Source organism: Columba livia, chromosome 1, assembly GCF_036013475.1.
Source record: "Columba livia isolate bColLiv1 breed racing homer chromosome 1, bColLiv1.pat.W.v2, whole genome shotgun sequence".
NCBI classification, from domain to species: domain Eukaryota; kingdom Metazoa; phylum Chordata; class Aves; order Columbiformes; family Columbidae; genus Columba; species Columba livia.
The window spans coordinates 129216958-129228374 of NC_088602.1; positions in this window are offsets into that span (position 1 = coordinate 129216958).

An 11417-nucleotide genomic window follows, 5' to 3' on the forward strand; every position below is an offset into this window, starting at 1 on the left:
GGAACTGATTCCACTGCTAAAATTCCACCTTGCTCCCCCTTAGGATGCATCCTTACACATTAGAGTAATGGCTTATGTTGTTATCTAGTAATTTTGAGACTAGAAAATAATTTAAATTGTTAAACTCTGATTTGCATTGAAAACAAAACAAAACAAAACAAAACAAAAACACCTAAATGCTATGATGGATGTGAACATGGTATTGTATGAGGTTGTATTTAAAAGTTGCTAGAATATGAACTGATTTGGATCTAGGAAAATGGAATAATGGGTTGATGTTTAATATACTGTTTTTTGACATCTGTAAATGGTAAAAGGTAAATGGAGCTGAGGAATGTAACGACTGTTGAGCTAATTGGAATTGCGCATAAACTGTATCATGTTTGGAATGAAATGGCAAAACTAAAAAGCAAAATACCCCAGGTCTGTGCTTGAACATAAATTTCAGACCTGTATCAAGCTGCAAGATAAACTCTGCTCATTGTAACTGAGGAGTTTGCCAGAGCCTCCCACTTCGTACCAGCAATTACGCCACCTGTGTGGCCATGGCTATATCTAAACTGCAGCAAGAAGAGAAAGAAAAGAAAAAGAAAAAAAAATAAATAAAAGGAAAACCAGGCTGCTCGTTTTTAAAGTGGTGAAAGGGGGGTTTTCTGTGCCCCCACTGCAGCGATGTTGTAATACTAAATGAAGCAATATGAGGGTGGAAATTTAAAGGTATCCCTAGCAGATCTGTAGTTCTAATGAAACTGGGAAATTAAACTAAATATTTTTTAATAGCCTTATTCTGTGGTAACTAGTTGTAAAAGACTTCTTAGTAAATTCACTGTGACAGTTTTTGAGATCGTGGGAAGGAAGGAAAAGAAAGAATGAAAGAAAGAAAGATAGAAAGAAAGAAAGAAAGAAAGAAAGAAAGAAAGGAAGAGAGAAATAAAGAAAGAAAATAAATAAAGGTCATTTTTTTAATCCAATGGAATGCCAAATTTGGAACGAAGTTTTAACCAATGAATTCTTGTATTTGTCAGAAAGCCCTATACCTCTCTTGGGTCAAGATTTGTTATGTAAATTGTAAGCTCAGACAGTGTTTTCTGAGAATTCTGTTTAGTTGCATGTCCGACAAGAAGCTGCTTGGATGGTGCAGATCTGCTTGCTGCAAGTGGGAAATCTCCAATGAAATTTCGAATGCTGTATTTCCACTAGTATTAACAGCCAATTGGCTTCATTTGAATTTACATTGGATTGTGGGGGGTCCATGACTTTTTGCCCTCACACTGCACTGCTTTTATCTGTTCCTCTTCCTTCCAAAATGTCCTCCCTCTATTCACCCTCATATTGTCTTTCTTCTGCTCTTCCTCTGTCACTCTGCAATGTGTCTCACACTTTTCAGAGACTCTGTCTCTCATTCAGGCAAGGTGAGGATTTTGTTTTACTGTTCAACCCCTTTTCTGTACCATGTGATCACTTGCAACACAGAAGTAGGTGACTGCATCCTTAGCTGTCAAATTCTTGATCATCATCACAGAGTAATCATTATTGTCTCTGTTTATCTCAAACTTAACCTTGCTGTAACCTCCCTCATATGAGTTCTGCATCCATGTGGAAATACTGGCTACTAACTTCAGAACATTGCTTGGAGATTGCTGGTACCAGAACATATGGGCAAGAGTGTTATAATTCTGGTAGCAAGAGATGTCCACACTCTCTCCAGCTCTCTAAAGGATTTCTCCTGGTCACTGTGTGATGAGGGTTCTGACTCCAGCACCTGCCTAAGTGAAAAAGAGAAAAGAAAGAGAAGTACAGATGATGGCCAAAAAGGGTCCTTTCCCTCACACCAGCCCTGCATGGCTTGAATAAGAGCTGTGCTGCAGATGGATCTCTTGTCTCTCACTAGGTAAAAGAGGAAGCAGGACAATCAGCATGGCCTGTCAGCTGTCCCAGAACAGTACTCACTGTGAGTATAGTGAGAAGAGACTAGAAAGACTGATGCCTCTCCCCTTGTTTTGATTTTTTAATCAAGCTTGGGCAGAGAAGAGAGAAGGGAGAGTCCACCTCCTTGGTGTGCCATTTAAAGCAAAGCTAAGTATTCATGTGGCTGTAAGCTTTGCTTTAGCTTTTCCATGAGACAGACAGTGTTCCGAGCTCCTGAGAAAAAATGTAGGATTGCTTGCAGTCCAGTAAGTTGCTGGTTGAATGTTGTACAGTCTGTCATTTCATCATTGTGCATGTCTGGGTGTTGGATCTGTCAGCCATGAACCTGGGAATATTTGCCTTATAAATGATGTTTTGAATTATTCATACCTGTGGATATCACTTGGGCCATCTTTCCAGAAGGGTTCATTCCAGCAAATGTAAATATATATTGATTCATTCTGGAGAGATGCTCTAAATACCCAAAAGATGATAGTTCACAACTCAGAACTTACATTAGACAGAAGCAAAGATGATAGACCAAGACAGAAGAGGCACAAAAATCATGTTTCATCGCATATTAATTTCTTCAGTTTTCCAGTCAGGGAAGCATATTCCCTGCAGTGTAATCTTTCTAGAAGCTCTAATTCACTTCCTAATTACAAAAAGCAAGGCAACTCTGCCAGCCTTTTTTCCTGAAAACAAAAACTGTGGTTGGATATTAGCCTTATGAACAGTGTGTTATTCCTCTATACTATTCTCTATTATTTCTGAATATGTAAGATTCAAAAAACTTGATTATTGTTTTTGATTCTTTTTTGCTAGTACTTTGAATGAAATATTTACATCTAGTTTCAGTGATCTTGCTCAGTAATCCTGATATTGCATCTTCCAAATAATAAACAATATTAATGAGATTAATGAGATTTTATCTTTTTCTTCCCATTTTGTTAATATCCCCCTCCCCATATTTGCCTGAAGCTCTATAGAGATTCATCTCTTTCCTTGATCTTTATATATTTGTAGAAAAGGAATGTTCTGTCTGTGAGCCTGGCAATATTGTACTTTGAGCCTAAGGTGGAGTTCCTAGGTCATACCAGGATTCAGAGCAGTGTGCATATCAAAAATACAAGAAAGATAGCACTCCTTACTTGCTGACCTCTGCTATGCCCCAACAATTCACTGCTACTGCAGTCAGTGCCCAGCAGATGTAGCTGTACTTGCTGGTTTGGGTGAAACTCATCCTGTATCAAAACCCTGCTGGAAGGAAACTGTGTCAGAAGAGAAAACCTGGAGATGAACACTCTGCCAAGCTCTGACATATACTGTGCAGCCTGAGACACATGGGGCGGTGTGACCCAGGGCTTTGGGCAGACATCAATGCTTACCTGGCATGAGTCTATTGCACCATCCAGGAATCCTATACAGATCACATTGCTGGTGATTTGGCCTGGATAAGCTTCTTAGCACTTTTGGTTACTCAGAACTGAAGCTTTCAGTCACTGGAGAACCTTAGGGAAGTTAGCTGCTACGACAGCAGTAAAAATTATGTTTTATCTTGGGACTCAGCACTGTCAGTGAACAGAAGGACCTATAGACCTGGATGTGAGAGCCATCCAGGAAAGCAGGGCAACACTTGACCCTTGATCTTCATAAACAAATGTGAAGCACATTGCTGATTGAGGCATGCAGGCAGGACAGTTTTGGGAACTTGAAGGCAGGACATGGAAAGGCTGCAAAGCAGGAGTGAAATGTACACAGATCTCATCAACCTAGTGGTAGAGCAGAAGTGTGACTAGGTGTCCTGGTTTTGTTAAAAACAAGTTTCTCTTTTAGCGAAATTTCCTGTCAGCTGAAGTCTTCTTACTAACTGTGCTTTCCTGAAAGCCAGATTCATGTGGTACGTCATATAAAATTGGGAGATCATGAGGATCTCGTCCCTTTTTGTTTATGGCCAACATTAGGAGAGGATCTCATGAGTTGTCCCTGCGAACTGAGGCCTATTGTCAGACTGAATCCAGTTCTGACTGGCTGCAGAGTCCAGTCTAGGACTTCGGGTGCCAGCCCTACATCTGCCTGAGCAGTTGCCGGGACTTTCAAGATTGGTTTTGTGCATTTTGTATTATTTCCTCTATTTTTATTAGTAGCATTAGTAAAACATTTTTAATTTTTCCAACTCTCTTCTCTCTGTCATTCTTTCCCTCCCAATCGACTGTCCTTAGTGGGAAGCGCAGAGAGAGAGGGGATAAAGGAGGAGGGGAGGAAAGAGAGGGTTAACATCTGCTACGGTTTTATTGTCACCCCACAATCAAACCCCAACACTAGGTCAATGCACCATGCACTTATATGCACAGCCACTGCTCAGTGTTTTTTCTCACTTTGAAAAAGGCACTTGGAAACCTCTGTTGCACAAGAGCTGGGCAAAGGCATAGGTCGAATGTCAGCATTGTAGTCCAAGATGGTTACCAGCTTGATCAACACAATGTTGTTAACAAGCCTTCTTGAATCCTGATTAATGATTAATGCGGTACTCCTGTCTAGTTCACTGTCTTCCTTCACATCAATGTTATACTCTCCCATCCTCACTTGTATATGGCTGAAAAGTTATCAGCAGAAAAGAGCAGCAGTTAACCATGGGCAGAAAAACTTGGTGCCACATAGGAACCGGCAGACACTTGGAACACAGCAAAGGAGTGCTGCCCTAATTAAATTTGTATGTGTCACAGAGCTCCATGAGCTTTATGACTTCATGGAAGACAGTCTGAAGAGCCTTTCCAGTTGGGCATTCTGTCCAGTGGATCCCCAAGTGCCAATTGTGGTAATGGTGCGAGCATAGACAGATCACTTCAGACAACTAGAGCAATACCGAGGGAAGCAAGATTAGGTTTCTTATTGCAGACAAACAAGAGGTATGCCGTAAACATAGGACAAGAAATATCCATAAAGAAAGTCTGCAGGAATGAAAAAGGCAAAAAAAAAAATTGTAATAGTGAGCCACATGGACATGCAAATGTACACTGAAAGGCAGTTAGGTTGCACAGAAAGACGCATTAGGTTGCACAGAAAAGCATGATGAGAGTGCAGAAATATTGGAAATGTCATGTAAAGCAGTGAGACAGAGGATAGTGTTTCTCCTCTGGTTTAAGATACAGCATGCATTGTCACCTTGGATTCTTTTATTTTGCAAGGTACCATATTCCAAATCTGGTGGCTTTGCAAGACTTAATTAGAATCCAGATACACAACCCAATCCATTTCTCACAGCTGACAGGACCCCACAGGCTGTTGATGAGTGATACCCAACATTCAGGGACACTGTTAGGGATCTCCATGGTTAGCCAGGAGTGCTGATAAATAATTGAAAGTGGATGGTGAGCACCAACACCAGCTCCCTCAGCAGCCAAAGGAAGCCTTTTCTCTTCTCTTCTCTTCTCTTCTCTTCTCTTCTCTTCTCTTCTCTTCTCTTCTCTTCTCTTCTCTTCTCTTCTCTTCTCTTCTCTTCTCTTCTCTTCTCTTCTCTTCTCTTCTCTTCTCTTCTCTTCTCTTCTCTTCTCTTCTCTTCTCTTCTCTTCTCTTCTCTTCTCTTCTCTTCTCTTCTCTTCTCTTCTCTTCTCTTCTCTTCTCTTCTCTTCTCTTCTCTTCTCTTCTCTTCTCTTCTCTTCTCTTCTCTCTTCTCTTCTCTTCTCTTCTCTTCTCTTCTCTTCTCTTCTTTCTCTTCTCTTCTCTTCTCTTCTCTTCTCTTCTCTTCTCTTCTCTTCTCTTCTCCTCTCCTCTCCTCTCCTCTCCTCTCCTCTCCTCTCCTCTCTTCTCTTCTCTTCTCTTCTCTTCTCTTCTCTTCTCTTCTCTTCTCTTCTCTTCTCTTCTCTTCTCTTCTCTTCTCTTCTCTTCTCTTCTCTTCTCTTCTCTTCTCTTCTCTTCTCTTCTCTTCTCTTCTCTTCTCTTCTCTTCTCTTCTCTTCTCTTCTCTTCTCTCTCTTCTCTTCTCTTCTCTTCTCTCTCTTCTCTCTGTCATCATGCAACAGACACCAAAATAAAAGGTCAGCAGCCTTTTCTGTAGCTGGCCAACATGATGAGCAGCACTGTGATAAGCATAGAAGATGCCACATCGCAGCTTGCAGGGTTGGGAGTCTGTGAGTGTGAGGATGTCCAGGCAGTAGGCTCAGCTGAGGGGTGTAGACATGCACAGATGTTCCTGAGCTTGCTCTTCTTCCTTCTTTTGGTGCCTATCTGTGGATCTCTCTGCTGTGCACACACTTGGGCTCCTGTGGTAACTCTTCTCTCCCACTTACACAGACACGCGCTCACGCACAGGAGGAAACCAGTAGAGCAGAGTAAGTGCACCTCATGCTTTCATGCAGGTGTCCTTCCCTGCTGTTCCCAGACAGCCAATGGCCTTCTCACAGTTCAAGCTCTCTCTCAGTGCTTTGCCCACTTGCAAAGAGACTCCCCCTTTTCACACAACTCTCTACCTGCGCTGCCACTGTCAGGAGGTGGCCTTTTTCCATGGTTTTCCACTGGTTCCTTGGGGTAATCCTGGTCCATGCAGGTAAGTGAGCTTCCCTTCTGCTTGAACAGGTGCACTGGAGCCAATGCTGCTGCCACAGCTGTGTGCACGGTTGTTGGCACTGCCTCATTCCCCAAGACTTCCAGGGGGAGGATGTGCAATGAACAAGGTGAGCTTATTCTGAACCTCTTAACTTGGAAAATTCTACAAATCTATGAATTGCTCTTTCTGTCATAGTTTAATACTTCAGTTGAGACTATTTAATTAACTTTTCTTTTTTTTTTTTTTTTTAAATATTTCATTAAGGATGTTTTGGTGTTCTTTTTCTCACCTATGTGTCTCCCTCAGAGAAAGAGGGCATTGTCCCGTAGCTTGCTGACATCCTTATGTCACCCCACCCCATGTCACAATTCAAGGAGGTGTTTTCTTGTCCACTACAACATGTTTCACTGCTCACATCTCTTCCATTCTCCTTCTAGGCCAGGCCCTTCAGCAATCACCAGACACAGTTGTCCGAGAGGGAGACTCTGTGACACTGAACTGTTCCAAAAAGGTTAATGCATTCTCAGCCATGTACTGGTACAAAGCTGCCCTTGGGGAAGGATGCCACTCTGTCGGGGATTGGCTCAAGGAGCACAGACATGAGTCCACCAAGCAACTGTACGAGCAGAGCCCATTTTAGTTGACATAGGTAGGCCTTAGTTAGCTTGTCTATTAGGCCGTGGGAAAGGGGGGAACGGAAAAGTACTAACTAAGGCAGGGTCAGGATATTTTTGAAGAGATAAGAGTCAGAAGAATGTGGGATGCGCATAGCTAGCTAAACCCAAGAAGGTGGAGTAAGTAAATGTGCTTAGCCTATTAGATAGAGACAAGTATGCATAATTATGGTATTTGGTATAAATGCACGCTATCTCGGGCAATAAAGTTGAAGTATGCTTTATCACTCATATTAGGTCGGCCGCATTTCTTCCTCCGTCCGCTCGGGTCTGGAACTCTGATGGGACTTTTCTCTGCAATTGGTGCCCGAACTGGGGATCCGAAGCGGCGGATAGAAGCAAAAGGCACCGGGAGAGCAGCGACCGGCGGGCAAGAGCGACCGAACACTGTGCTGCGGTGTGTCGACTCCGAAGCCTGAACCGACTGAAGTTCGCCAGTGCTGGGCTACAGGAAACAAGGGCTGCAAGAGGTCTCTTAATTTAGCAAGAGGTACCGTACTAAAGTGATGAGTAACGGAGAAATAGATTAAAAATGATGAATAACGGAGAAATAGATAACAGAGAAACGGATTAAAAGTGATAGATAACAGAGAAACGGATTAAAAGTGATAGATAACAGAGAAACGGATTAAAAGTGATAAATAACAGAGAAACGTATTAAAAGTGATAAATAACGGAGAAACGGATTAAAAGTGATGAATAACGGAGAAACGGGTTAAAATGATGAATAACAGAGAAATGGATTTAGAAGTAGCCCTAGATTTATTACAAAGCTTTTTAGAAAAGCGGGGGGTTGATTATAGTTGCGTTAAACAGCTAGCTGGTCTAGTAGCAACGGGGAAAACTAAGGGGTGTTTTCAGGATCCTGATTTATTGTTTGATGAAGGAGAGTGGAGGAAATTGGGGGATGTGTTGTGGGATATGGTCATAGACGAGGATAAAACAGCTAAGAAACTGATGAAACCGTGGAGGGAAGTAATTAATAATATTAAGCGTCATAAAGTGGAAAAGAATTTAGCCGCGGTAGTTTCACAGAAACTTGGCAAAATGGAGCCTTCCGCTCCGCCGATGGAAACGGGCATATCTGCGTTATCAGCGAAGAACCTTAAAAGACTATTAACTTGGTGTAGAGGCAATAGGTATCCTGCTGACCTGTCAGGAGTTTTTCAAATAGAGACTTGGAAAAAGATGGGAACTGTGTTGTGGAAGGCAATTAGTCACCGTGAAAAATATATTCTCGGCCTTGTAACCATCTGGAAACTGATAAATACTACAGTGAAGCAATTAAAACCTGAAAAGACTGTTACGAGCATTAGTGACTCAAAACTTGAACTTTGGGTGAGAACAGCAAGTCCAGAGGATTGGTGTCAGACAACTTACTCAAAGAACCTGTGAAAGCTGAGAATGCTAAAGTCGTAAACACGTGTACTATCAGTTCTTTTACCAATTTTACCAATCTGCTTTTCCTGCATTTTAACCCTCTAACTTCCACAATAGAACAGAAGAAGTCACTGAAAATAGAACTGGACAACAGAACTGTGTGACAGATTAGATCAGCTAACAGCAAGTGAATCTGACAGTCGGCAATGTGGTCATGATAATCGTGACGGGAAAAGGGGTGCTTCTGGGGACTCAGGGTATAAAACTTAGAAGTTAAGGAAGCACTGGTTTTGGAATTGGCAGTAGGGAATGCTAAAGTTTGCTATCAACATGTTATTTGCGAGTTTTACAGTGCATATTATGTGCTGCTGTTTATTGCCTCTCTGAAAGTCAAGCAGCTTGTCAGGAATGTGAGTTAATTGTTTTACTGGTTGTTGTTAGAATTGTTTCTTTGTGGTATAAGTGCACCGTAAAACTTTCTCTCCACTTTTCCCACTCATGCTGCAAGCAGCCCTGTGCTTTTCCGTGGGGTCAGAAATTACTGTTTTCAGTCGTGTTCATAAAAAATCGGTATTGGGAGGTGTTTCAAAACATAGGGAAGCACTTGGAAATATGAGGAAAGAAGATCTTGTAAAATATTGTAATTAATGGTGGCTGCTGTATAAGTTAAATGATTGGGAAAGGTGTCCGGGGAATAGAATCTTGAAGTATAACACCTTATTGCAATTAATGTTGTTTTTAGGGTAAGAAGAGTAAGACAAAATAAATCCCTACAAGAGATCATTAAATCATTTCAGACAGCTGAGAGAGAGTTAACTGATAACACACAGGTCACAGTAAACTTGCCGAAGTCTGCACAATGTTTTCCTTATTAGCCTGTTTTCTTTGTGGGTATCTGTTTAAGCATGTTGCAATTTTGGTAGGTCTTTGTTATATGGTAGAGTAAGTTCACAGACTGTTAAATCATGAGAATCAGTTGACTCAAAAGGTGCGTTTTGTGATAGTATAAAAGATCATGAGTAATTTAGCTCCTTACTGCGTGAACGTGATGTTAAGATTTTATGTGTAGTAGCTGTTATATTTTTTTTCTAGCGTACTAGCTTTATTCCAATATCCAGACTTGCGCAACTCTGTGACAGGCTGTCTCTCATCTCGGTGCACTAAATTTGGCTTTTTTGTATGCACATCAAGTGAAGAATCATGGTTTTAGAATAACAGTTGTAGCACACCAGATGAGACACTCAAAAAAAAAAAAAAAAAAAAGCCTTGCCCAGTCCAGCTTGCTGCGGGGGGGGCGGATGCCAAATGGGCCTCCAGCGCGCACTGACCCATTTTGTCAGGGAGACCCAGAGGTATCTCCACCTGGCTGAGCAGTAAGCGGTTCAAGGTGCAATGCAAAAAATTGAGATATTGTCTTAAATTGGTGTAAGTGTGATCCATCTGCTTATTTGAACTTGGTATATGGTTTTCGTATCTGAGCTCAGTATTTTAGTTTGTATATTCATATTCGGTACCAAAAGAATCTTGTTTGGGGAGATAATTACAAAATGGGAACCGGTTCCACTGCTAAAATTCCATCTTGCTCCCCCTTAGGATGCATCCTTACACATTAAAGTAATCGCTTATATTGTTAGAAAAGCATTTAAATTGTTAAAATACTATGATAGATGTGAACTTGGGGTATTGTATGAAGTTATGAAGTTGTATTTAAAGGTTGCTGGAATGTGAACTGATTTGGATCTAGGAAAATAGAATAATGGATTTATGTTTATTATACTGGTTTATACTCTAAATTGTAAAAGGTAAATGAAGCTAAGGAATGTGACTATTGCTGAGCTACTTGAAATTGCATATAAAGTGTATTATGGCTGGAATGAAATGGGAAAACAAAAGAGCAAAATATCCCAGGCCTATGTGCAGCTCATTGTAACTGAGAAGTTTCCCAGAGCCTACTACTTCGTACCAGCCAGTATGCCAGCTGCGTGACCCTGGTTATATCTACACTGCACAGAAAGAAAAAACAACTGGAAAAACCTGGCTGCCTGCTTTTAAAGCAGAGAAAGGGGGGTTCTCTCTCCCCCCACTGCAGCGATGTAATACTGAATGGAGCAGTCCGAGGGTGAAGTTTAAAGGCATCCTGAGCAGACCCGTAGTTCTAATGAAACTGGACAATTAAACCAAAAATTTGTTGATAGACTTATCCTATGGTAATTAATTGTACGAGACTTCTTAGTAAATTCACCATGCTAGTTTTTGAGGGCATGGGAGACAACGAAAGAAAGGCCGTTTTTTGAGACAAACAGAATGCCAGATTTGGAACAAAGTTTTAATACATGAATTCTTGTATTTGCCCAAAAGTCCTATACCTCTCTTGGGTCAGGATTTGTTAAGTAAATTGTAAGCTCAAATAACGTTTTCTGAGAATTCTGTTTAGTTGCATATCCTACAAGAAGGTGCTTGGATGGTGCAGATCTGCTTGTGCAAGTGAGAAATCTTCAAGGAACTTAGCAGCCAATGTTTTTGATAAAGCAAATACTACACTGAGAAATCTGAAACAGGACTTCGATCCGGAAAGGGAAAACAATATCCAGTAAATATGACAGCCAAAATGGAGTTAGAAACTTTGAGGGATGAATTTATGACAACTTTACAGGATGACTGCATTTGATTGGACTTACAGATTTGTCTATGAAACACTTTGTAACTATGACCCAAAACCATGCTAAATCAGAAAGAACCTGCATTAGTTATGGTCAAATCACTAGTTAACGTTCAATGGAAAAGGCCACACCAATTGATAACCTGGGGGAGAGGTTATGCTTATGTTTTTACAGATCAAGAGCTGCAATGGTTGCCAGCACAAAACGTGAAACCTGTGTTATCTTCCTGACAATGATTGTTGCAGCTGCT